Raw genomic sequence first — 27,191 nt, forward strand, 5'->3', positions numbered from 1 at the left:
AGCATGCAGAATTTTGAGATGAAAGAATAGATCTCTCACCACCCATTTTACCAGCTTGGGGATGAATATGTGGAAAAAAGAGGATGGGGAAAAGATGAGGGAATGCAAAAATCAAAGAGAGGGTGAAAAAAAATCATTCATAACAAACTATCATCCTCAGCTATGGAATCACTTCCACAATGGTCATGGAACTGCTATTTCTCCTTTGACTGACTGTGTAACTTTTCTTTATTGTGCTTTAAAATTCACGTCCAAGGTACTCAGAGCTGTGTTTAGAGTTTTTAAATACAAGACAGCACATTGTTCTATTAACCATGAGGCATTTTTAAAATTATCCATATTATCCTCTTAAGATTATTTGTAAATCTATCAAAAAGATATTTTTTTCTGTTTGTGACTTAACAATTTTACTTTCTAATGGACAAAACTGGAAGAACTTGAAACTATTTTGTTCAAATGTTATAGAGTAAAATCTTAAGAGCATTGAAGTGAAACAGAATTTGAGCTGTTATAATGTAGTTGGAGATGCCAAGAAAAAAAGGCTACAAAACAGATTCTTTCAGCATTTTGAAAACTATTAACACCCACAGAATTTAATCAGAAAAATATATTTTTCTAGTCCATTCAATTTCAGACTGAAACCATGGATTTTCTAGGGGTTTTTTTTGTTTTGTTTTACATATTTTGTTAACGTTGTCATTGAGAATTCAGATTCATAATAGTGTGTCACTCTATGACATCTTATGCTGGCCTAGACTCTATATCTGAAAATGTTCTCTAAATGTCACATTTTAACAAAAAACAAGATGAGCCATTTTACAGTAACAGGTTCTCCAATGTCCCACAGATTATTAAAACAGGAAGGGCCACATACAGCCAACTATGATACAAACATGTGCTACTGACTCGTCTCCTGTATAGGCTTTGAATGAACCTTAAGCAGAAATGTACTGAAGCTGAGCTATGGTATCAATTACTAGACGATTTTTCCAGCATTGCTTGGGTCCTTAACTCAAATAAATTTTGTTTTTCTTCATTTATATCATGGTTCTGGAGTGAAAGGGTTGAGTATGAAGGCTGCCCCAGGGAGAGAGGACTATCCCAGCCCTCTGTCACCACAGCAGGTTGGGGCCAGGAGAGAAGCATCTGTCCACAGCAGTTTCAGCAGGCACAGCCCAGGGAGGGGTGCATGTCCCCTGCCTCCCCCCTCCCCTCCACACACACATGCGCAAACTCTCTGAAATGTATAGCATACAGCTGTCTCTTTTTCCATCCCTGCTCCCTGCTGGCCCAATGGAGTTATATCTGTCCCATTCCCCATCTCTGCCCCCTGTGGTCATTCTACAGTATAACTATCCCTGATGGGAGACTCCTCCCTTTCCATTTAATGAGAATTCCAGGCACATCCCATTGTCCTGACACAACAAAACCTGACCTTGCTTTTAGTTATGATAAGAGGAAGCTGCATACCAAATTTGGGTGGTCCTAGCTCATATCATTAAGGAGGAGTTCTTGATCTGATGGACTCACAGACAGATAGACAGACAGACACACACTTTTCAAAAATATAGTAAGACTGTCTGAACAGCGGAAAAAGCCACTTGTAAAATGCTTTGCAAATAAGTAGGGCTTCAGTTTGATTGGACAGTATTCCACAACATTAGCATTCACCGAACTTTAAAAATGAAACTGGACAACTACATAGAGTCATTGCCGAACACATGGTCAATACACTAGATGCATAACCAATACCAACATCCAATAAGATGTTGATTGATATTTATTTACGTGTGGTATCTGAATAGTTTGAAACACTCACATGAAGACTGGTTGACAAATGCCTTGCAAAGCCACAAAAAGTCAAAATTCATTATGTTTTGTATTTGGCAAAAAAGTTTGTTTTTAAACTAGCATTGTCACTTAAATAAAGCTAAACTCTAATTTATCTTAGCAATGCAGACATGGCTTAGACAGGTATTAATGAGTTCTGCAAGACTGACAAAAGACAAAATTATCTCTGAAACAACAAGAAGCAGTTTTTCCTCAAACCTTATTTCAGTCCTGATCCAGGTGGCTGTTTTCTTCAGCAATGTAGTCTTCCTTCAGTCTAATAGCATAAACAGAAAGCTATCGTTGGTCTGGATCAAAATAAAAACCCATGAGTATCTCCTCTTAACTATAAATTATAAAGGCTCATTATATGGAATAGTGCTAAGCAAAGCTCAGTCCAACAGAAAAGCTTAAAGGAGTAACTGCTCAATCCTTTTAAAATCTAAGCTCCAAATGACTAAGGGCAAAAATGCTGTGATTGTAAATGGGTGGTAACTACAAGATCAGAGTACAAAGCATTTCATGGATACTGCAAGGAGTTTCTTTATCTTACCATATACCAGAAATAGAATCAATAGGGTGTCATAGTTTACCTTGGACTTTGGTTTGTTACGTTACTGAAGAATGTGCTCTAATAATAAACTCAAATGACTCAAAAAGTTACAGGAGAATCTAACAACTATGGAGAAGTGAGACAAATTTTAGTCTTAATTTATCTGGATCCACTCCATTTGTTGTCCCTACTCCTGGGACAGACTCATCTTCTTAGTCCCTATGGGATGGGCAAATGTCTCCCTCCCGCTTCCGACTCCATGATGTAGTTAAGGGCACATGGCGAGGAGGCTAGAAGTCATCAACAACCAGCTGGACTTTGAGCTGCTGCCAGCTGTTCTGACTCATTATTCTATTGTAGGTGGCCTCTAACAATGGAATGTGGCTCATAAATAGCTTACCTATGTATTATTCTGGCCAAGTGGTAACTTTCTGGTACAAGTTGAACCTCTCTAGTCTGGCACTCTCTGGTCCAGCATGATTTTAAGTTGCCAGATATCCACTTCTGGGTGTGGCCAAGTTTCCTGGAATCCCATGAAGTTTGTTTACAGCTCCCAGTCCTGGCTCTCAGTGTTCTCTGCTGTTATTTAGCTCTTATTTAACCCTAGTTCAGTAAGCAGTGGAAGTGTTGGTAATGCTGCTAGACAATATTGACCTCCCATGGTTTGGCAAATTCTGATTCAGCACCTGTCAGGTCCCAAAGGTGCCAGCCTGCACAGTATTTGGATGAGATTAACTAATTCTAAATACGTACTGAAGTATTTGGCGCTCAAATCTATGTTGTTCTGTTTCATTGAGGACATGCTAATAAGGTCTTCTCAGCTCTAATTAAGAGAGGTTATAAAGGCAGAGGGGATATTTCCTGGACACTGAAGACTGGCTAGGTTAAGGGCCTCAGGCAAACTCAACAAGGTTCTATAATGCATCAGTTAAACACCAGGAAATTCCTGACTAGAAGGTCATTGTTGCTATTGCCATGGACACAAGAGAAGAAAAATACATATAAAGCTCCTCGGGCATTTGCTTAGACTGGCCACAACTATTTATCAATACCAGTTTAGAGCAGGAAACGCCTCAGTGAAGGGAGTATTTGCAAAGTGACTCATTTTGGGGATGGAAAGTGTCCTACTATAGTTTCATGACCCAGTCACAAATATGGAACACACTTTCATTTCACTCAGGCCCAACTACTGGAATGCCAACCACTTACGCATACCAGTGCATAGGCAATTTCCTCACTGCTCTTGGACTCCAATTTCAAGACATCCACTACAGAGACATAGGGTGAGTGAGACAGCATCTTTTATTAGACCAATATCTCTGGTGAAAGTAACCAACTTTTGAGACTCACAGAGCTCGTCTTTCACCAACAGAAGTTAGTTCAGTAAAAGATATTACCTCACCCACTTTGTGTCTCTAGCATCCTGAGACTGACAACACTGCCTACAATACAGGAAGTCCCCAGGTTACGTACAAGATAGGGACTGTAGGTTTGTTCTTAAGTTGAATTTGTATGTAAGTCAGAACTGGTACATATTGTAGGGGAAACTCTAGCCAAACATTTCTCCAGAGCTCAGTTTTATTCTCCCACACCTCACTTCCCTCAGTCCTGCAGACCAGGGAGACGTGGAGCGGCTTTTCTTGCCGCGGAGGACGCGGGCGGCAGGACCGCGGCGTGTCTCGGCGGTCTGCTGGGGGGGAGGGGGGCGCAGCTAGTGCGGGGTTGCCTCACCCCATTTGTAAGTAGGGATCCAATGTAAGTCGGATCCATGTAACCCGGGGACTGCGTGTACTCCCAATGGTAGCTGAACTTACATCAGAGAACAAGTCCACTGCATAGCACCACTGCTTATGCCTGGCAGGAGAGGCATATTGCTCTGTGCTCTAGGATAGCTGCTGTCAGCTCAAACCATATGGTTTTCACTCCCCTCTCTTGCTAAAGCCACCGAGTTGTGCAGCAATTTCACACTTCAAGGTACTGCTCTTTATTTGCCATTTGCACTAGTAGAAACACCACACTCTGTGATGAAAAGGAAAGATGTTCACAGACAGCTGAGAGAAGGAAGCAGACCCCCATAACTAGAAAAATATTTCATAGATGCTGGGAAAGGACAAGAGACTGGACCTCTTCTACAAGCCCATCCTGATGGACAGTAACAACTCCTGAGACAGTAGAGGGGCCTTCTCAACTGCTTCACACCCCTCCAACTGGAAGGCTTTCAGAACATTTCCCTTCAGTTAGCATACCTTCTCTCTCAGTCCCCTCCAATGAGTCCTAACAAGCTGTGGCTTGCTTTAAAAAAGTCAGGCAAAATTGTAAACCTAATAATCTACTATATATTTGAGAGAGTTTGTGTGTCTGTCTGTCCATCCATCTGTGAATCCATTTGCTCAAGTCCTCCTAAACTGTAAGAGCTAGGACCACCAAATTCAGTATGTAGCCTCCTATTATCATAAGGTGAGGGTTTGGTTGTGCCAGGACAATGGGATGTGTGTTGGAATATGACTGTTTCTCATCAAATGGAAAGGCAGCGATATGATAGGAGGATAAGTATATTCACGAATGACCACCAGGAGGTAACAAGCACAGGGGACTGTTATACCCCAGAATGACTACAAGGGGCAGCAAGTGCCCCAACCCCGGGGAGCAGCCGACTGCCAGCACAACCCTCCCCACCTCAACCTGCCCTGGGGACCAAACAACCAGGCTGCAGCCAGCCATTGGACAGGCCACGCAGCCACCACTATCTGCAAGTAATAGCCAATCACTGGCCGGGCTGCACAGGCCACAGCCCCTGCTGCTCCAGGCCTGCCCCAGGTAGCAGCGTACCATTTTAGGCAAGCAATTGGTCTATGGGGCAGGCCATGAAACCCCTGCTCCCCCAGGCCAGGTGGCCACCCCCATCCCTTCCACTGAACCCCCTCATCCCCTTTGAGCCCCCCATATCGACTCCTGCCCCCTGCCCTGAGCCTCCCACCCCAAGCTCTGACTCCTGTACCACCCCTCCCGCTCATTGCCCTGATCTCCTCCTCACCACCAACCCTGACTTCAGCACCCTCCACATCCCCAGCCTCCAGCTTTAAGCCCCCTACACTCCCAAGCCCCTGCCCTGACTTCTGCACCACCTTGCACCCAGAAGGACTCGAGCAATGCCGGGTAAGTCTTCTAGTGAGAAATATTTTCCCCTTGAATTTTTCCTGAGCCAAGTGTGTCTCCTTGGAAGTCTATGTTTTGCTTCTAACCTTTACCATTAGGATGACAGCTATTAGACGCATTCTTTTTTGGGACTAAATCCAAACACTGATACAGGAAATTGGCATGGTAAAGCATGTGAATTCACAGCCAAGATCAACCTGCATATGTTCAATACGTTTATAAACATATTAAAGCTAGAGAAGTAACCCCAATAAAGGCTAAAATTGCTGTGATAATCACGCTTTCATCAGCTCAGAGTAATCAGATTCTGCCGTTTTAAAAAGTATTGGCAGTATTAGTGCTTTAAACTCTTATGAAACACTTCTTTCACCACACAGCATATTGCTAATAAACCCTACTGCCAAAGGGTCACAGAGTCACCATTCTAATGCTAACCCATACATCAAATCGAAGAGAAAAATGGCAGCCACATACATTCATCTGCAATTATTTCAATGATTACTTAAAAAGTCTTTAAAACAGCAAATAAATTGTTTATCCAAACTCAATCTCAGGTCCATTAAAATAAAACAACTTTTTATGCAAAGATATCTGAATGATGCATTCAAAAAAATGCTACTTCCTCACTCCTCTGGATGATACAACCTCATAAAAAAAGGGTGGGATCCCCTGTCTCGGTTTGCATATTGCATGAAATTCCTCACTTAGTTTTTTGAGGGCGGTAACCAAGATTTCACTTACTTGCTTAATAAGTAAACATTTACTCTGCTTCTGAATAGTCCACATTCAGTTACGACAGAATGCAATGTTAAAAAAAAGTAACAACTGAAAAATCACACACACACACACAGGCAGATTGGCAGTGCAAGCTTACCTCTGTGAGAATGATTTAGAATTAAGATAAGTCACTGAATATTAAGAATGCTAAGAATTTGCTTTCTCTCCCCCACTTCCCATGCCACAGCGCAAAATATCCAGATGCTGAGAACAGTCTTTTCAAAAGCCATGTGCCAAGTTTATTACTGTTACACTGTACCATGGGAATCAATTACAGAATGACAGGATTCTAAAGAAACAATCATATTTCAATCCTCATTCTAAACACTTTGCATAGTTTATCTAAGTAAAATAGTAAAAAGATAAAGAGAGTAAGATTATGATTTCCAAAACTGACAGGAGGCTTTAATCACACAGCCCCTATAGAGCTGTATGTGTGGCTAAAATGTCCCAAGCTCATCTGAGGAAGTGGGTTTTGCCCACGAAAGCTCATGCTACTATATATTTCTGTTAGTCTCTAGGGTGTCACAGGACTACTCATTTTTAAAGTTACAGACTAACACAGCAGTTCCCAACCACCAATCTGTGGCACGCTTCCAAGTCATGACCCCAGCTGCTAATCAAGCCCCGCCCACTGGGGAGCACAGTTCTTGGCCTGTAAGGTGTGCCGGCACATGCACAAAATCTCTCCAGTGGCCCACTTCCCTGCACAGCAGCACGGTGAGTGGTGCGGCGAGCAGCTTCCCCGGTGTGCTGCAGCTGAAGCCGAGGCCACAATGAGGTACTAATGGGGTAGCCTCACCGTGGCCCTGGTTCCAGCTCCAGTAGCCGCTATGCAGCCCGACTGGCAGGGTCATGTGGAGGGCGGCTGCTGTGCGGCCAGAGACGGGACTGTGTAGAGAGTGGCTGAAGCAGAGAAGCTCACGGGCACCCCCAGGTCAGTCTCCCATCCCACTTCTCAGGCGGGAGGTGAGAGCAAGGAACCAGCCGCCCCGTGAGCCCATTCTTCTCCTGCCTACAATGGCGCTGCCAGGTGGCTCCCTCCTCCCTCCAGGCTCAGCAGGAGCCTCTCCTGCCTCCAGCTGCTGCCAGCTCAGCAACCGCACATGTACAAGGACCTGCTGCCGCCTGGCCACGCTGAGCCCTGGGGGCTGGCTCGGGGCCCCCTTGGTGGGGTGGCCAGCACTGAGCAGGGGCTGCCAGTACCAAGGCAGCTGGGGTGGGGTGAGGAGACAAGGCAGGAGAAGCCCCCTGTGCCAGAGTCAGCACCCCGCCACTTTTGGCCCAGCTTTACAGAAATTTTAGGTTACAAAAACAGTTCAAATATTTTCAAACAAATATAATTTTTAATGTTGACAATCCCTTTTACACATAACAATGTTTTTTACTGGGACGGGGGTGGTCAGGGTGTTATACTTCAAGCAACATTTAAACCAGATCCAATGACTGCACGGAGAAATATTTTTCCCCTTTTCCCCTCCAGTGACTAGCATTTAACGTGAGACATTACTTTTTAAGTCTACACGTGGCAGTGAAACTGGATTCCGAATTAAAGTCCTAACTCGAATTAGCTGTTATTCCTCCTGGAATGAGGTTTACCAGCTAATTCAATTTAAGGGCTTTAATTCGGAATCCCGTTTCACTGCCGCGTGTAGACGTGGGCAGTTACTTCGGGCTAGTCAATTTCTAAAACAGAGACCGGCCGGGAACATGTTAATGAAGCGCGGGATATTTAAATCCCGTGCTTCATTTGCAATTTTGGTCGCCCTCATTAGCCTCCCTAGATCTAACTAGGGGGCTAGTGTAGACATACCCTAACTCTTGCAAGCCATCAGTGGGAACAACTGAAGCATGGGCGTTGTTAAGTCTTTGTATTTTTAAAGCAATCCAGCTATAGCACTTGCAAGCACTGTATATCTTGAATCTGTGCTGCTTAGTCACATCTGTGCCATTACCCTGAACTTTCTCTACCCTCTGATGCATTAACGCAACATTTTCATGTCTATTTAGAATGTATTTCACTGAGTCTATTCAACACCTGTTAGATTTCTCCTTCTTACATCAATTCCTAGTTTAACTACACAACCCTTAGATGGATCAGTTCCAAAACCAACAGATCTCACAGAGTGCCTTATCATCCCTAATTGAGTAGTCCTGACTACTGCACATGTGCACCAAGTTAAGCACATCCTTAAGGGCTTTGCTATAACAACAGTAGCCCTTAAAACTACACAAATGTTTAGCTGGACATGGGGCTTTTATTTACAAGTAATCTCTCTTTTTAAGGCTAGTTACACATCATTATGAAGATACCAGAGTTCCCTTTTCCCTAAAAAGATGTCAGAACTATCTACCTGGTGCTAACCATATAAATCGATATGCAGAAGTAGCACTATAGTGCCTGGTGCCCATTTTATATGGTGATCATAAGACTCTTGCTCTTGTTCAATGTGTTCACAAGCACAGAATCAGATGGTGACTGAGCACTAGCTACTATTAAACCAGATAGATCACCGTTTGTTGACAAATCCCGAGTCTACAAACTCCAAAAACTCTAGATCAAACAACAGCTTTCTAATATTATGGACAAGATCCCAGACTTATACTGGAGCTACATTTGGCACAGAATCCAGGGTGCAGGTTTGGTCTCTGACCTAAGCGTATATCTACCATTCAGCTGCTCTAAGTTACATCAGCACCAATAGTGTCTGGGGAGTAGTAAAATATAACACATTGTGGCCATACCCCATCTTGCCTTGCCTGCTATATGCAAACTGAAGAGTCTTTATTTCAAGGACATCCCTAGGTGCCTCATAACCCAGGTATCCAGCTAATTTACATTGCCTGGCAGAGCAAACTGCTGAACATGGGGCCAAGGGATCTGGGCCTATCTTTATTCAATGCAAAGTCCATGGCAAATTCACCAGCTACAACAGTTAATAAAATTTAGCAGACATAATGATGCCAACTGAGCGACAATCTGTAATGGCTTCTCCTCTCCCTCTTCCCCCAACAGTGGGGATTCACCAACAAATTACCACATGCAACGACTCCATTTCCAGCTGGCCATTTTAACCTTTTACTTAATTAGTGGTCCTCTTCACTTTCACATATTTGCATTGCCCAATTCAATTTTACAGGGAAAGAAATAAAATGACTGACAATACAAATGTACACATTACCTTTAGCTGGCTGAATGTATACATCTGCACTGACTATTACATGGTATGATACAATACAACCCACGGGGATGTAAAAATTGTCCAAAAGAGTTAACCAGTAAATTGTTTGTTTAACCAGTTAACCACTGGCCACAGGGCAGGGGGCTGCTCCAGCCCGATTGCACTATAGGATGGGGGCTTCTCCGGTTTTGTGGACTGCATCAGCCCTGGCATCCAGAGCTACTGGGGCCTTGCTGGTCAGGATGCTGCTCTGGATAGTGAGCCCCCCCCCCAGTTACCCAGTAAACATGCTGGTAAGGCATATGTTTATCGGGTAACTGTTTAACCTTTAACATCTCTAATAACAAGGGCTTGTTGTAGGCAGGACAGTTGCCTTGGGTGCCAACTTCAAGGAGGTACCAGATCACTGAGCCACTTTGCTCCCCTTCTCCTCCCATTACTCCCTGCGCTGGCTGCTGGTTGGGGAGATTTTCCATCCTGGCAAGCAAGGCAGGTTGGGCTGCACTTAACGAGACTGTTTCTGTAATTCTGCACACTCAGTGCCTTTTATACATACATACACAGATATTTGAGAACAGTGACATTTCACCCAGCAAGGTGTCACCAGTTCTGCAAAGAATGTTGCAGGAAATTTCACGTCAATTGACTGTCAGTTGTTCCAATTGACATTCACTAAAGACACGGCCAAACACTTTCAAGTTTCTAGTCAAGAAAAGATGGAATGACACATGTTTAAGCACCTCTTGCTCTCATATTCCCTGGCTATGGGTAAGGTCACTTTTTGGAAGACGGAGTTAGCTGATATTTTCCTAAATGTTACAGATCAGTATGTGAGCATTATGGTTGGGGAACAGCATAATGAGTCCATCATTTTACTATCTTAATTATTTCTGGAAAAACTGAGGGAGAGGGCAAGTAAATGGCATAAGAAGCTCTTAATGCTTTTAAAGAATCCTGAATGTTATGAATACAGACTACATATTTATGTATAACATAGACCAACCTGCTCTGAAGAATTTCAAGATAAATACAGCACAGGAAGGAATTTTCTTGTTTTCAAATGCTGGCAAAAAGTTTCAGCTTCTGTTATAAAAAGTGATAATACAAACTGAGTTAATACACAGGTTGAACCTCTCTAATCCAGCAATATCTATGGTCCGGCATGATTTTAGTTACACTGATCCACTTATCTGTGCTCTTATTTAGCTCTAATTCACCCCTACACGACTTCTAAAAACCCAGCAAGCACTGGAAGTGTAGGTGATGCTGCTAGACAATATTGACCTCCTACGGTTCAGCAAATTCTCTGGTTTGGCACCAGTCAGGTCCCCAGGGTACTGGACTAGAGAGGTTCATCCTATAATACTCTATCACCATCAGAATGTGAACTAAGAAACAGTACTATTTGTTGACAAACTACAAAGTCATTTGCTGCCTATTACACTTTCATTCAAAAGACCATTATAATTCACATTTAAACTCACCCCCCCCCCCAAGAACTGCTGAGATTACCAGAAATTACATGACTTTTTAATTAAAACAGATCACATCTTATTGTTTCATAGTTTTTGCACTTCTAGGAGCATGCCTTTAAAGTACATTTATTAGGATATATTTAAAGTACAATAGAAAAATTTAGAATTTCACACATTAAACAACCAAACGGTTTTGTAAAAGGACTAGTTTTTTGAACTGCAGACTCATTGCAGTTCAACAATCATGTATCCCTTCTGTTAAGGTCATGATGGGGGATAGGTAATGTTGGAATTTTCCCTCATTTATGTGGATTTAAGTTTATTTCTCTTTTAAAACTTGCAAGGAAAAAAAACTCAGTTCAACCTTATAGTGAACTTACATCATGAACTTATGAAAATACTAGGCACCAGAAACACAGGATGTTTTTACTTTTTTGATTTAATATATAATTACTAATACTTTGTATTACATAAGTCAATCATTTATTGTAGGATCAAAGTGAGTTTTACAAACACTATGGTTTATAATTTCATCTCACCAACCTGCTAATTTTGATGAACTGAGAAATTGTCTTAGAGTGCAGGTACACACAATGAATTAGTAACAGCAACAGAAATGGAATCCAGGAATCCTGCCTTTTTCCCTGCCCTCCTCTTCACAAGTTACACGATGCTGCCTAAAGGAATTATTTTTTCAATTTCAAGACAATTCACATTTTCAAATAAGCTATATTTAAATTTAAAGGCTGTATTACAATGTTTTTAACCTTAATAAAAGTTTGTAATGTGTTTTCAGCACATTTTAACAGTTTTAACTATTGATAATTAGCACAGCATTTTCTGAATATGCAATATATTACAGGAACTCATTAAATAAGTCTATAAGAGGATCTTCCAGACTTTGCATTCAACATTATTTCTTAAGCATGACAGTGTGCTTGGCACTGTATAAATCCGCATCCTACAGAGCACACGCACACAATCAAATCAAAGGAGACAAAGCAGACAAGATGCCCTGGGAAGTTCAAAGGTATATCTGGATGAAAAATTTCACTTTAAAAATATTTGCCAGAGGAGGGGACAAATTTGTTCAAAATTTTTCATTAAAAACATTTGCTTTCTAGTTAGCTCCTCTCAGCTGAATGGTTTACAAAGACAAGCACTGGAGTTCATGCCCATGCTCATGCTTTATTGTTGATTTTGTTCACTCCTTTTTATGGACATGTTGCTATTTTGATTCAACTGTCCAAAATTAAGCCATTTACTCTTCCTAAGAGACCATATTGAAACTGCCCTGGCACGTAGCTCTGATGGAGCATTGGTCTTGCTTGATAAGGAAGCCAGTTTTTACCACTATCCTGCAACCTCACTTGTGCTAAAAAAGGATTGCCAAAAGAGATAAATTCATATAATCTCTACACAGCTAAAAATCACTAAAGGTGGGTCTACAAAGCACCCTGAACTTGAAATAAGATACGCAATCTGAGCTATGGAGATTGCGAATCTTATTTTGATTGAATTTTGAAATAGCATGTTATTTCAAAATTTGGCACTGTGTAGACATACCAAATTTTGAAATAGCCTATTTGGAGACATCCCTTAACCTTCGTGGAAGCATGGTTGCCAGAATGCCAAAATAGAGTGCCCGTTATTTCGAATGGGCAGCTTGTGAAGATGTGGGGTAGCTATTTCGGGATACCTTCGGTATCCCGAAATAGCTATGCAGTGACGACATATTCTAAATGTCCAAAAATAACATGGATCAGACAAGAAACCGAGAGTCTCATTCATAATACTGTTTATTAGAGACAGATACGCTCTTTAAATGGATGTTTGACAGTGCCCCCGCTGAGTGACTTTTGCATAGCATCTCTCTTCACACTGATTTTTGAAAAACACAGAAGAATTTATAAGTAGGCCACAGTTGTACACTCTCTCAGCCTCCAAATATGGAAATTCTATCATATAACCAACTCCCAACTTGGAGAAGGAAGTGGGAATTTTTGTGCCTTTCACTGTGCCATGAAGCTCCTTATAACATGCTCCCCCGTGCTAGAAGGTTTATGCACATAGACCAGTGACACCTCCATTAAAACACGGAGGTTGTATGTGAAGCTTCTTCTTAAAAATTGGAGCGTTCATTTAGGACATGTTCCTAAAATTCTACCCAATAAGGAAGAAGAGTTCAAAGTCCATCTCGAAACCAAACACAAACACTTATCTCTTAATAAATTAGACTGTGTAGTCAAGGAAAATTACGCTGCATCTGCAACTAATTTACCAATTCTATATTTATAATACAGATCTTTTAAGTGGACGTTAAAATGTGTGACACTTAACAACTGTATTTGAACCCTGTTGAAATACTGGATCAAAGCAGCAAAGCAGAGTCAGCTGTAGAAAAATCCAGTCCAACTGCAAAAATTTCTTTTATGTATAACATTGTATACACTCTGCATGATTTTTCTCCTCTAAATGGAAGCATATTAACATGGAGTTTTTTGTCAGGTACACAGCAAAATACATGCCAATATATATATGCTCGGAGATGCTGCTCTTATATAATTTTTAAAAATCCCTGAAATGTACAAATTAGGCACTTTGATTTAAAATATTGGTTTGATTGTACTAATTTACCTGGCATACAATCCAGAAATGCAAAGAGTCAACTAATTTTTCCCTTTTTTTTTGGCTCCAATGGATTTAGTGTTGATGGCAGCTGCCAAATTGACAGCTATGGGATGCAGCTCCACTAGGAATATTAATATCCATTTTTCAGCAATGGTGCAGCTGCCCCTGAGATTGTAATATGGTGATTTTACCGCTGGTCTTGGAAACCAGCCCAGGTTTTCATTACAAAGTGACCAACCAAAAAAAGCAGCTTGAGAACCCAGCGTAGATTAGAGATTAGAGCATTGCTTTAAAATGAGGTACTGATTTACTTAGCGTGGACAAGACCATGCAAAGCGTAGGCTCCACCCATGTCCTGTGATCCCAGACAGTTTTGTACTTGTTTATCACCTCTATGTAGTTTATTAATATTACCACTATCGTCACAGTCCAAGCAACAGTTCTGTCTACAACGTTCTTCAGATGTCAGCCCACTCTCCATGGAGAGTGCTCAGCTTGCTCCTTCAGTTCTGCTAGCATTTCCCATTCTGCACTTTCTTCCAGTGCTTTCTAACCATCTTAGTTCACATTCTGATTAAGGTAATTAAGTCCTTCATTCCTAAATCAAGTCTTCTCTGGGGGGCAAATAATCAGCTTAAGTGACCAGAGTGCTGGGATATCGGTTAGCTTTCAACACTGTCACAGGCCATATAAACCAAAGCATATTTTCCTATCCCTGTTGGGCTAGGATCTGGGAGCTCTGGCAGAGACTTACACCTGCATAGAGCTCTGTATACAGAATTGGGCTCCTAGTTGGAAATTGAACTAGCAACCTAAAAATAAAAAGGCTTTCTATCCCATTACTGATATATAAAGAATTTTGTACAGAAGGGATTATTTAACAATTGCTTGTTCAAAACCAGCTTTTTAAAAAAGTGAAATTATGAAAATAAATATTTGCTGCCTCCCCCTCTAAAAACCTGATTGTTGTACATAAGCTCTCTTATCCAAAGGGTATGGGGGGAGAGGCGCGTGCATGCGAGCACACGCACACACACACACCCCCTACACCTCCTACCAAGGCCTTGGGAGTGGTATCACTTTGCCCGTTGGACTCGTCCGCAATTGTCTTTCAACAGGTTTAGATACAATTTTCTTTCTAGAATCTATTATGCCACCTAACAAGTCAATTATTGATTATTCTAACCCTTTTATATGAAAGTATTTGTGCAAGGCGCTTACTGCCATCGCTGTGCACTATGTTCATTTGGCCATTTGTTTTAATCAAAGGTTGCTTCAAATAAAATTGTGAAGTAGCCTCCGCAGAAACATTTCATTCCCCTAACAGTTTTGAATGAAAACAAGACATGGCTCATGTGGCTTGGAGCAGAAAAGAAGCCACATTTCTTCTACAATCCAGTTTTAAGTAAACCAATTTTATTGCTTTAGCTTAGTCTCTGAAGAATATTAATCTAATGTAGGATACCACAGGCAGACAAACTTTATATGGGATCGCTTAAGGGCCAGGATGAAAGACAAGTAGAGAGCATGAGATGTAGTCTCTAAAAAAGTTACTTTGAGTTGCTATTGCAGCCCAGGTACCAGGGCATACCCATATAATAAGAATACAACATATGGGGGAGGGAGAGTGATTTAGTACAGCTGTCCCCTCATACTGTAAAAGCAAAAATTCCATTTTGTGCCAAGGAGGAGAAAATGGCAGCATCCCTAATGCCTGCTCAAGTTCATCAGAATTTCCTTTGACCTGCAAAGAGGAGTAATATTTTAACAGTGCCAGAGCACACATGTAGTACAACCAGAGTCGTAACAGTCAAACTTTCAGTTCTAGAGGGTCACTGGCATGTGGGTTCAATTAAAACATGACTGCGAACCACTACTGCCAATCGCCATCCCTTTTAAAAGTGATCGCGTTCATCATGAGATGTAGTTCGAAGTGATGAACTTCAAATAAACAAATGTATTTAAATCTGGATAAAGTCAGCCTATGAAACAGTTCCAATAAATAAGGAATACAAATACCATAGCAATGATTTCTTTAAGTCCCATTCTATCTACATACATACTGCATTTTTTTCTAAAAAACAAAGAGGGAGCTGGCATGGGTGTGAGGTGAAGAGTTCTCGGAGCGCTCGAGAGAACCTATTTTGCCTACTTTTCATCCACCCTTCCCTCAAAAGCCTGGTTATTGCAGCAACCTTTCATCTAATTTTGGCAAATGTCTCTCCCTCTGGTAAGTACAGGCAGTCCCCGAGTTACGCGGATCCGACTTATGTCGGATCCGCACTTACGAACGGGGCTCTCTCGCCCCGGAGCTCGCAGGCAGCGGGACCGCCCAGAGCGCAGCGGTCCCGTCACCTCGACCTCCGGGGCGAGAAAAGCTGCTCCGGGTGCCCCTGGTCTGCTGGGGACCGTCTCCAGCAGACCAGGGACACCGGGAGCAAAGCCAGGGAGGTGGAGGGGTCCAGCGCCACTGAGGCTTTGCTCCCCGTGTCCCTGGTCTGCTGGGGAGGGGGGGCACAGCTAGTGCGCCCCCCCTCAGCAGACCAGGCTTTTGTTGTGGACCCTGGGGTAGAGCAGCTGAGGTGCTGCCTGGTTGGTCCTGCAGGGACCTACCTGGCAGCCCAGCTGTTCTGTCCCAGGCTCGAGATTCAGCCGCTGTTGAAACTGATCAGTGGCTGATTCCAGGAAGCTGGGGGTAGAGCAATTCTGCCTCCAACTTCCTGTAGTCAGCCCCTGGTCAGTTTCAGCAGCAGCGGCTGAATCTGGAGCCAGTTCCGACTTGCATACAAATTCAACTTAAGAACAAACCTATAGTCCCTATCTTGTACGTAACCCGGGGACTGCCTGTACTGATATAGTCCCCAGGACCGTAGCATCTGAGTGACTTACAATCTGTTACCTATTTATCCTCCTAATACCCATGCATGGTACAGAAGTACTATTAGCACCACTTTTCAGAGGAGAACTTGAGGCACAGAGAGCTTATGTGACTTGCTTAAAGATCCAACAGAAATCATGAAGCAGAGAAAGGACTTGAACTAAGGTCCTCTCCAGTCCTTGTGTTATCCCCTAACTCAGGGGTGGCCAACCCACAGCTCGAGCCGCATGCAACTCTTTGCTCATAGAAATGCAGCTGTTATTATGGTTTCCATACATCCTTTTTTCCCCCGGACATATCCTCATTTTCCCATGTTAAATTGCTGTCCAGCCAGCTTTTTTAAAAACACAAAACATGTCTGGGATTCAGGGAGGAAGTGGTGGCACCTGCCTTCAAGGGAATGTTCATTTGTCTTTCAGTGCCGCGTGCTTGGACAGTTCACGGCTGCTCTTTGCACGCGCCCCAGCACCTGGAGGGAAAAGCATGTGGCTGTGGCGGTGGCAACAGCTCTAGTCAGACCCAGGGTGTTGTTAAAAGAATCTGAGACTGCCTGGCTCTGGGGGAGGGGAAGGGCACTGGGTTAGAGCAGGAGGGCTGGGGGTAACCTTAGGGTTATAGATATATACAAAATAAATACATAATACATGCCTTATAGATCTATAAAAATAAATATATAATACATAGATCTTTGCGCTACTATCCACAGCTATTTTGGCTCTTAATCTCTAACTGGTTAGTCACCCCTGCCCTAACTACTTGACCATCAGTCCTTTCAGTTCAGGAACAGTTTTTTTCCTGAAATACTTCCTACTGGTATCATAGGTGCAACTCTACTGACAATAGGAACAGTGGGAGCTCTCCTAAAGAAAAGGCCTTAGGTGGCTGCCATCTGGTTTTCCTGCACTGATGATGCAACTTCTACAGCAAATTTCCATATTTTAAGTTTAATATATGCTTCTGTCAATTTTGATATGATTAACAAAAACACTGTTTTGCAATATTTGTTGGCAGGCGGAATTTAAAGTAAACAATAGCTCAGTTCCTTGACTCTCTCCCCCAATATAACAACAAATGTAAACTTTGGCATTTTAAGCAAGATTCATTAAAAAAATATATGAAGGATTATGTTTGCCTTTCCCTTTAAGTACACTTTTATCAGTTGCTTTCACACTATATATTTTCTTCCCTAAAGTTCAAGTACTGAAATTAGTGGCTATCGTGCAAACAAACTATACAGAATAGCAGATGCTATTCTGTATCTCATGTTCTATGCAATGGAAAAAATCTAAATCATTGGAAGTGCCCAGCTCCCCACTTGCTGGTGTCATATAAACAACAGATTAAGATCATATCAGTAATTAATTCCACTAAATCACTAATTCTGTTTTCTACACTGCTTTTTTGGAAGACAACCATGGCCAGAGTGCAAACTGCCACTCGGATGAAAAGCTATGTGATCAGCACTACCGTTTTATATACGAGAAACAGGACACACACGCACACACTCCAAGAAGCCTATTCATCACCACAGCAACGTGTCAAACAAAGGTGGAAACCAATTCATGGAGTCTTAGTCTTCAAAGGAAAGCGCACGAAAGGTGCCTTACGCCTATAAGGGAGGCAGGGATTGTGTATTTGTTTTTGTTATTAAGTAATTTGATGCCATTCACTCATTGCATTTTGATCAAACACAGTGCATGTGCCCAGAGCAGTGGAGAGATACAAAGTTTAGAATTCAAATATGTAAAAATGCTGTGTGTACATTCAGTTAGATCACACTGGCACTGCTCTGAATAGGCGAATTTCTTTCTATATGTCTTTTTTTAAAAAGAGACATTTCATAGTAGTTCCTCCCTCTACCCATCTGCCCACACACATACAAACAATATATTATATTAAGAGGAGCACTAGCAACCAAAATCAGACCTACACAGAGTTACCCAGTGTAGCAGGACACTGAGTATGAAAGAATCTGTCACAAAGGTGAAAAGTTTAAAGGTAGAAATTTAGGGCAATTTTTTTTCTTTTTGGCTAGGGAAAAGGCATGCGTATATAGGGCTTGCCTGCTTTCCCTTCTCCATTCACTTCTTGCCATAAGACTTTCATGATTTTTGATATGGTAAGAAAACCTGCCTGAGACAGTGAAATAATTCTATTAGAGATGCAGATACCTTGTTTCATTCATTTTAATTCTGAATTGTGTTCCAATCTAAGAACAATCTCAGATTCTTTTTATATGGTAGGGAGCGGAGAGGAAATGCGATTCCAGTAACTGAAGGAAGCGATTATGATTTTTGATGCGTCATCCTTTCCCTTAAACCTTCACACTAAAAAAGGAGAAGCAACAAAACCCCAGAACCCCTGCCCCCATCATAAACTATCAAAACTACTTAAAGAGTAGATCAGTCATGACTTCAGCCCGAGCATGCAGAGCGAAGTGCAGATACAGAAGCTGCCACTCTGCCTGCACTGTGTCTGATGAGCACCAAATGCAGAATCTACACTCCAAACTCAAACCCCACCAGTTGCTATTTAGGAGTGAAAACACCATCCTTTCCTTCGGTCTCTAAAGTTGGGGTGGAAAGAGACTTTGCTGTTTTGAAACCAAACGTGCAGCTTCCAAAACTAAAAGGACCGGCTCGTGGGACTCTTATTTTGAGAGATGATTAGGCTGACACGGTCCCATTCATAACAGTGGGCAAAATCAAGGATGGAAGTATGAATTAAAATGACTAATGCAAGGTATCTTTTCCTATAACGGGGTGGGGGGGTAGAAGATATCAATCTTGCCATGAGGAGACTTGCTAGAGATCTCTTTGCACATCCAACGATGCTACAGTGCTATGAAAAACTTATGGAAACAAGAGAAATCTTTGCTAAGCCACTTTTTTTCCTTTGGTTTGAAATTATTCAGCCATCATTAATCTCTAGTACATTTTTTAACGGCTTGTGATTTCTATACCCTTTTTTCTCCTAAGTCAAACAGCATCTTCCACATAATCCAGCAGCATTTCAGGTGAAGAAGAGGGGGCTGAAGACCTTGTAAGGAATGTAGCCTAAGTGTATTCTTACCCTGTGCCAAACACACGCTCTTCACAGCATCTTGGCTTGTAAGCTCAAATGCTCGCATGGAAAGATCCCAAAATCTGATCTCAGCTACATCACTATAAATCTAAAGTAGTTCTATTTACTTTGAATCACCTTGGATTTATACCCACCTAAAAAGGGGGTAATATGATCAATATGGATCTATTGGTTAGGTAGGGAACTTAGGAGTTCTGATTCTATTTCTACCTCTTCCTCTAATTCACCCCATGACCTTAACTAAGTCAGTTAACCTGGTTGTACATGATTATTTAAGCTCTATAATAGGTGTAAAACCAACCATCCCCACAAGGAGTGCTGATGCTCAATGCTTACCCCCTTTGTAAAGCACATCTACTGATAAAAAAAACACTATGTAGGCCAGTGGTCTCCAACCTTTTTAAGCATGAAATCACTTTTTGAATTTAAGTGCAATCCGGGATCCACCTCAAACCCAAACACCCTTGCCCCGCCTCCTTCCCACCCCTTCTCCAAGGCCCCGCCCCTGCTCACTCCATCCTCCCTCCCCCCATCCTCACTCACTTTTATCAAACTGGGGGAAGTGGGCGGGGGGGGGGGAAGGGAGAGGGATACGGTTTCTGATCTTCAGCTAAAGGATTTGGAGCGTGAGAGGGGTTTTGAGATGAACCTGGGGCAGGGAGTTATGGTGCAGGCACGGTGCAGGGTGCAGGCGCTGGGAGGGAGTTTGTGTACAGGGGGACTCAGGGCTAGGACTGGAGTTTGGGGTGCTGGAAGGATTCAGGACTGGGTCCAGGGTTTGAAGCACAGGCACCGTTTATCACAGGTGGCTGCTGAGTGGTGGTGCATGGAGCTAAGGCAAGCTCACACCTACACTGGCCCTGCACCACTCCCAAAAGCAGCCAGCAAACTATCTCTATCCCTGCCCTCCCCTTCTCTGTGGAGATGGGGTATAGGGTGGAAAGAGGGGCACCCTGACGTCAGTACCTTCTTTCCTCTTCCTTCCTATGCTCTGCACAGCAAGCAAGAGACTCCCAGGGCTGGGAGGCAGCTCCAAGGCAGAAGGCAAGAGCAGCATGGCAGTGTTGAGAGGGGCAGATAAAGTACTGGCAGTTGACAGCCTCCCGGACCAGTCAGGATCACCTGTCAGAGGCTCCAAGATCTACCAGTAGATCTTGATCTACTGGTTAGTGACACTGATGTAGGAAGTAGATATTACTTATAATAATTTTAAAGTGTTTTGGATAACAGGCACAATACAAGTGCAAAGTATTAAGCAATTGACGGAGGTGAATCTTGCATCTGAAAAGAGTGAAAGATGAAAGTTGGAATTTAAAAAGTACTGCATTTGTGAGTGAAGAAAAATTAAGAGTAGAATACGAAGGGAAAAAAAGCACAATATTCATCTGCACATCATCCTCAATGTACTGTACACTGAAAAAAACGCTTTTCCTCGTTTTGTCAGCATTCTTGTAATAATATGAATGCATCTGAACAATTATGTACAGCAATATTAGTGACTCGTGAGCAGTAAGTTTATTGTCAGGGCTCGACAAATACGCTTATCTACTTGCCCATGGCGAGTAGATTTCAGCCAGTCGCCCCCGTTCACCGGCAGTCCGCGCATGCGCAGTGCGGGTCTCATGCATGTGCAGTGCGGGTCTCGTGCATGCGCAGTGCGGGGCTGGCGAGTGGTTTTTGCTGCGATGGTCGAGCCCTGTTTATTGTACAGTATATATGTAGAGACATAAATAATCAAGGGTGATTTACAAAGTTATCACTAGTCTACCAAGTTATTATTGTACATTGAAACAAAATCACTTGGTCCCTGCTATATCTTGTTTTCAAAGGTTTATAGCCACTATGTAAACAAAGTGCTGTCTGATATCTTAACATGTTTCTAATTGCCACTTCTCTGCATTCACTAGTTAAGGCTCACAACTTGTCTAACGAATAGCGGAGGCAGATATCAAGGTCATGAGTAGGTCCTGAATTTGTGATCTTCAAAATCAAACAACAGCTGGTCTTCCCACTTCAAGTGCAGGAGGCCTATTTTCTTGTAAATAAGCAATAGGCTTTTATAGGCCTGGTGACAAGCCGATAAAAGGAAAACATGTTCAATGCAAAAAAAAAAACAACAACAAAAAAAACCCACACATACTATTGGGAAGAGCGGGAGGGTGTATCTAGTGGGATCCCACTATTCAATATTTTCATTCGTGACTTGAACAATAGAATGGAGAGTGTGCTTACAATATTTGCAGAGAACGCTAACCCGGGAGGGGTTACTAGCACTCTGCACAAAAGGATTAGAATGAAAAAATATCCTTGACAAGCTGGAGAACTGCTCTGAAATCAACCAAAATGAGATTCAATACAAGTGCAAGCTACTCTGTTTAGGGTAGATAAATTGAATACACATAGATGCCCACTCTGTGGGTGCTCCAGGGCTAGAGCATTCACAGGGGAAAATTGGTGAGTGCAACAGCTCCCCTATCATCCTCTCCACACACCCCAGAGCCGCTCATTCACAGATGGGTCCCACGGATCAGCACTTCACCCTCCGTCCTCACACCGCCTGCCTGCCACAATCAGCTGTTTCATGGTGTTGGATAGCCTCAGCAGAGGATAGGGAGTGAGGATGAGGCGCACTTGGGGGAGGAGACAGAATGGGGTGGAAAGTGAGTCCTGAGGAAAGCAACCAAGCGATAAAGGATTTTGAAAGTCTGACCTATAAGAAAAGTTTAAAAACTAGATAGGTTTGATTTTTTGAGACTCATATAGGGAAGGGGCAGTCGATAACAGCCTTCAAATGCATTAAGTGCTCTTACAAAAAGGACATTGATCAATTGTTCATTTAAGGTAGCACAAAAAGTAACTGGATTAATCTGCAGCAGATTAGATATTAGGGGAAATGTTTCTAGCTCTAAAAGTAGTTGAGCATTGGAACAGGCTTTCAAGGGAGATGGTGGAATCCCTGTCATTGGAGGTTTTTAAGACCAGGTTGGACAGATACCTGTCTGCAGGCTTGCTGACGGCAACTACCCTGGGGCCAGGTGATTCAAAAGGGCCTGGAACTCCTGGTTGCCACTGCTGCTTAAAGTGGCTGGAGAGCCACGCCCTTTACACCAGTACCGGAGCCCTGGATGGTGCACTCCAGGTGGCGCTGAAGAGCTAGTAGGGGGAAGCCAGCCTTAGCCCCCTGCCTTCTACCCAAGGCCTCACCCCTTTCTAGGAGCACACAGCCAACACCCTACCCCACCTCCCGCCTTGCCCCAGGGCCTGGTACATCTGTCAGCCTCTCTGCCTGTCCGGATGGTCTAGTTGCATTAGATCCTTCCTCAGCATAGGGAGCTGAACTAAATGACCTCTAAAAGTACCTTCCAGAGCTACAGTCCGGTGATAATGTGATTTACTGGTCCTAAAAGAAGTTGTACGGGTCTATTTCAAACATAATCAGCCCAGAGACCACAAGATGAGAACCCTTAAAAAATAACCCACGCTGCTCTGATTACTATCTTTAGTCTCCTCTCTGTCAACACACACCTCAATTGTGGTAATTGTAGAAACTTTTTTGTTCTCTTATTTAGCTCTTAGGTTCAGAGTAAGCATGTTCCATCATTTGAGCACAGGAGTTTTGAGCTCTCAGACTGTATAAAAACTAAGCAATTGTTTCTACCTCAAGCAATTCCCAAGGTAGCAGCTGTTATGTCAGAAGTGACGTGGGAAAAGTACTCCTGGTGGTCATGAGAACTGTGCGATTTTAAAGACATGTATCTTGTGACTTTCAGGAATACAAAGATACTTTCCACCAGTGTAAAATCTGGTATTCCAAGCTTTCCTGTACAGTTACGGCCTCAGTCTTGCAATCTGATCAGCCCAGGACTATCCAGGAAATGGTGTGGCGGGACACTGATGTCAATGGAATTCGAAACAGAAAGTTTTGCAAACCCTGATTAGATTGTAGGGATAGGGCTCTAAAATACCTACTGGTATTTAAAGACATATTGAGGATTAAAAACCAGTGTTCATTTTCTGAAAGTTGTCTCCGTCTCCAATAAAAAAACGGAACACAAATCGGGAAGGGAAATGTTTAGTTGGCAAGTCTGCACTTTGAATAGAGAAAAGTATCAAACTTCTTAGCAGCAGTCCACATATTTACTTGCATGGAATTGCAGCATCATCAACTCCAGAAAGGAACAGATTGCTACAGTTTTGCCACATGTCACACAGATGGGAGAAACCTGACAAGAGTCCATCTAGAAACAAGTGCAGGATCTGAGTCTCAGAGGAGGATACATCAGATATTAAACTGATAACAGACACCATACCTGCAGAGTCACGTCCATGCTGTTTTTGTTACAAAGCATCACCAAAATGAGACTGAATGAGTTGAAATTGATTTATACATATGCACATACATGAAAGAGCACACACACCCTTTTTTTTTTTTTTTAAGGCAGTAAAAACATTTTCCTGGCAGTTACATAAAAGGCTTTGGAGAGTTAGTTTCCCATTCGGAGAGAGAGAGAAACCTGGCACTTTTAATCATCCTCAATTTGACAGCAGGCAGTCAGTGATTCTGTTATCAGAGCCCCACAGCTTGTATTCTCAGACTATGAAGGGTAAGACACAGGGTATTAAAGAAAGCCCTCTAATATTAAAAAGGCAGATTCTTGTTGATTAATGCAATGTACTACTGTAGCTCTGTCTTTTCTTTCAAGTTTGACTTCCCAGGGGATTTATTTATTTTAGAAAGGGGGAGGAGGGGATCCACGCACAAAAACAGTCAGTATTTCCTAGGATTAACTGGTAGCCTGCACAATTCTTCTTCCCTTTTTAACTAGTCAGTCATTTTTCCGGCAAAAGCAGGGAGTTCACAACCCTTTGACCCCTGGCATTTAATGCTTGTTTAAAGGTTTTAGCCTTCATAAAAACAAGAGGCCACTTTCAAACATAACTCACCAGTGACCAATTAAGCAATTCCCATGTGTCTGGATTCAAACTTCAGTTTGATTAGACACATACTATTAGGCACAGATTCACCATTCCTGCTCCTGCTCAACTCAGCTCAAGTGACTGATGTTTCTGTCCAGAAGTACTTGAAGGTGATTACCCAAAAAAAGATGTCTTAGTGGAGAAAGTTAGAATGGACATGAAGACAATATTCAGGATTCATAATTGCATGCTTCTAATTTCATTGTTCGGTAGGTTCAATTAATTCTTCAGTTGGATTTACTCTACTAAGAGGTATATATAACCTAAGTTATAATTAATGTTTTCCCCCCGCATTTCATGATACTGGATTTAAATGGTGACAAAGGTCTGATGGTGCAAAGGTGGTTTGCCTCAGTCCTTTATGGAGCTCCACTGACTTCAGTGGGGTTCCCTGTGCAGAACCAGGGCCTCAGGTAGAGACTATCCACACTAGTTATAACCGCGGTGGTTAAGGTAGCAAAAGTATCCATTCTGATACTGTCTTCATATGTGTGGAAGTGTAAATTTCGAATACAGTCCCTTCACTTAGAGCCGTGGTCCCCAACACGGTGCCCGTGGGCGCCATGGCGCCCGCGGGGGCCTTTGGCGGCGCCCTCCAAGTGCTCAGGGCTGGCCTGGCCCCGGGCGCGCGGCGCTTGGGGGGGGAAGAGCGCTAGCGCCGGCCCCGGCCTCGGGTGCACGGCGCTTGGGGGAGGGGGGGGAGAGATCGCTAGCGCCGGCCCCGGGCGCGCGGCGCTTGGGGGAAGGGGGGGAGAGAGCGCCGGCCCCGGGCGCACGGCGCTTGGGGGAGGGGGGGGAAGAGAAAGCACCGGCCCCGGGCGCGTGGCGCTTGAGGGGAGAGCGCCGGCCCCCGGAATGCGGCTATGGGGGGGCCCCGCCCCCCGGGCGGGCGAACGGCGACACCCCCTGGCGCCCGGCAACCCCAAATGGTTGGGGACCACTGACTTAGAGTAATGAGTAATTGTATAGGTAACTGATGGCAACATTTGTGCTCCCTCTAATAATTCTGTGGAAAATTTTACTGCCATTCTCTGCTTCCTACACGCATTCTTCTATGACATGGGGACATATTGTCCCACAGGCATGCCCCATGTGACCACCCCAGTGAAATCACTAGAAGTAGAGCAAGGTAAAAAAAGAAAACTACCATTACACATCTTCATTTCCAATGGAAAATGAATGCTGCCTGATCAGCTGCTGCCACATTTGCTCTCTCCATTCTACAGCTTCTGTAAGCAGATGGTGAGGAAGAAGGCCAGACAGAGGAATTATACGACTGGACCTTAAGGTTCAAAGTAGCCATAACTGCTCTATCCAGAGGGAGAGGGGATCTCTCTCCCTTTTGACCAGCCTATAACCAAGCTGAAAAGTTCCCTCTCTATGCTGTGAATTCCTCAAAAGACAGACCGCACAGGCTGGTATGTTTCACATCCCTTCTCTTAGACAGTACCGGTGCCATTGTCATGGCACTTTCCAAGCAAGCACGTTTATTCCTTACACAAAATCATTACGGAGAAAACATGTTAAAAACAGCAGAAGAACCTACATGCCTGTTAATAAGTTTACCAATGTTCAACCACTCACTCAAGCAATGGTTCTGCATGGTGATTAGTCCTTCCAACCCCACACAAGATTGTTGTTTTTTTTTAATGGTGTCATGTTCCTTACAGCTTCAGCTCAGAACTAGCACTCAAGTCTCATGGGGTAGAGGAGCAAAGATCTTCAACCCTTCTCTAAACATTGCCCTAAAGGCATTAAATATCGGTTAATTTACTAGTCAAGCAGTCGATGGAATGTCCGCATTTCTCCTTTGAAATGTACAAGAGCCCCCACTGGGAAATCCCTCTAACTCTGGGCTGCACACGAGTGCCAGCTGTGAAATGCACAAGAGTCCCCAGCGGGGGATCTTGTGCATTTCAAAGTGGAAGTGCCCTCATGGATCCCGGGGTCAGTGGGGGACTCCCCAGCTAATCCCAGGTTCTGCGGAAATGCTGTGTGGAGCCTGGGATCAGCTTTGAAACACCATGGAGGCATTTTAAATGGGCAGCGCCGTACAGCTGTGCGGTGCTGCCCCTTTGAAACACCACCACAGCATTTCAAAGCGGCAGCACCGCATGGAGCCCAGGTACATCTCTGTGCAGCGCTGCCCCTTTGAAGTACCCTCTCTTCCCCCTGTCTTTGCTGCCTCTATCAGATAGAGGCAGGAAGGGGGAGGAAATAACTAGTCCTTAACACCCTTACATTGTCCTCCCTCTCCCACCCTGGGAACAAAGGTCCTGTCTGCTAGCTGGATCAGAAAGAAGGTCAGTATTAATTATGGCTATTAACGAAAACTCTTAGTTTTGTTTGTTGGTGCTTGAAGAATCCAATAAGAATCAGTATATGAGAGCAACTCTCAAGTGGTGATTACTCTCTGGAAGAGAGCTGAGTGAACTTGTCTACCCATCTTCTACTTTTCTTAGTTTCTAGAGCAGGAGGGTGGGGGAGAATATCGGCCCCTGGGCCAGATCCCGTCTGCTAAGTTTAGCCCCTGGCCAGCCCCCACTGCTATATTTACCTGCACCTTTACAGGTACAGGCGATCGCAGCTCCTAGTGGCTGGGAATGGCGTTCCACTGCCAACGGGATCTGTGACTGCTGTTACCTGAA

At 43.3% G+C, this 27,191-nt stretch overlaps 1 protein-coding gene across 7 annotated transcripts in view; it reads right to left on the reverse strand.

Annotated features, from left to right (window-relative positions):
- The window catches only part of EPS8 (EGFR pathway substrate 8, signaling adaptor), a 226,504-nt gene that overhangs the window by 141,216 nt on the left and 58,097 nt on the right, over positions 1 to 27,191 (reverse strand). For 2 of the 7 annotated variants that reach the window (XM_089769522.1, XM_089769533.1), the window contains exons 2-3: positions 10,502 to 10,581; positions 2,050 to 2,107 (exon numbers count right to left, since the gene is read on the reverse strand). The exons of 1 other annotated variant lie outside the window; for it this stretch is intronic. The gene's annotated coding sequence lies outside the window, so the exon portion shown is untranslated. Of the gene's footprint in view, positions 1 to 2,049; positions 2,108 to 10,501; positions 10,582 to 11,516; positions 11,651 to 27,191 lie in introns of those variants that run through there. 4 more of the 7 variants (XM_014577119.4, XM_075897568.2, XM_089769530.1 and 1 more) reach the window with 4 other exon arrangements.

The sequence above is a fragment of the Pelodiscus sinensis genome, chromosome 1 (genome assembly GCF_052426305.1).
Source record: "Pelodiscus sinensis isolate ZL-2025 chromosome 1, ASM5242630v1, whole genome shotgun sequence".
NCBI classification, from domain to species: Eukaryota; Metazoa; Chordata; order Testudines; family Trionychidae; genus Pelodiscus; species Pelodiscus sinensis.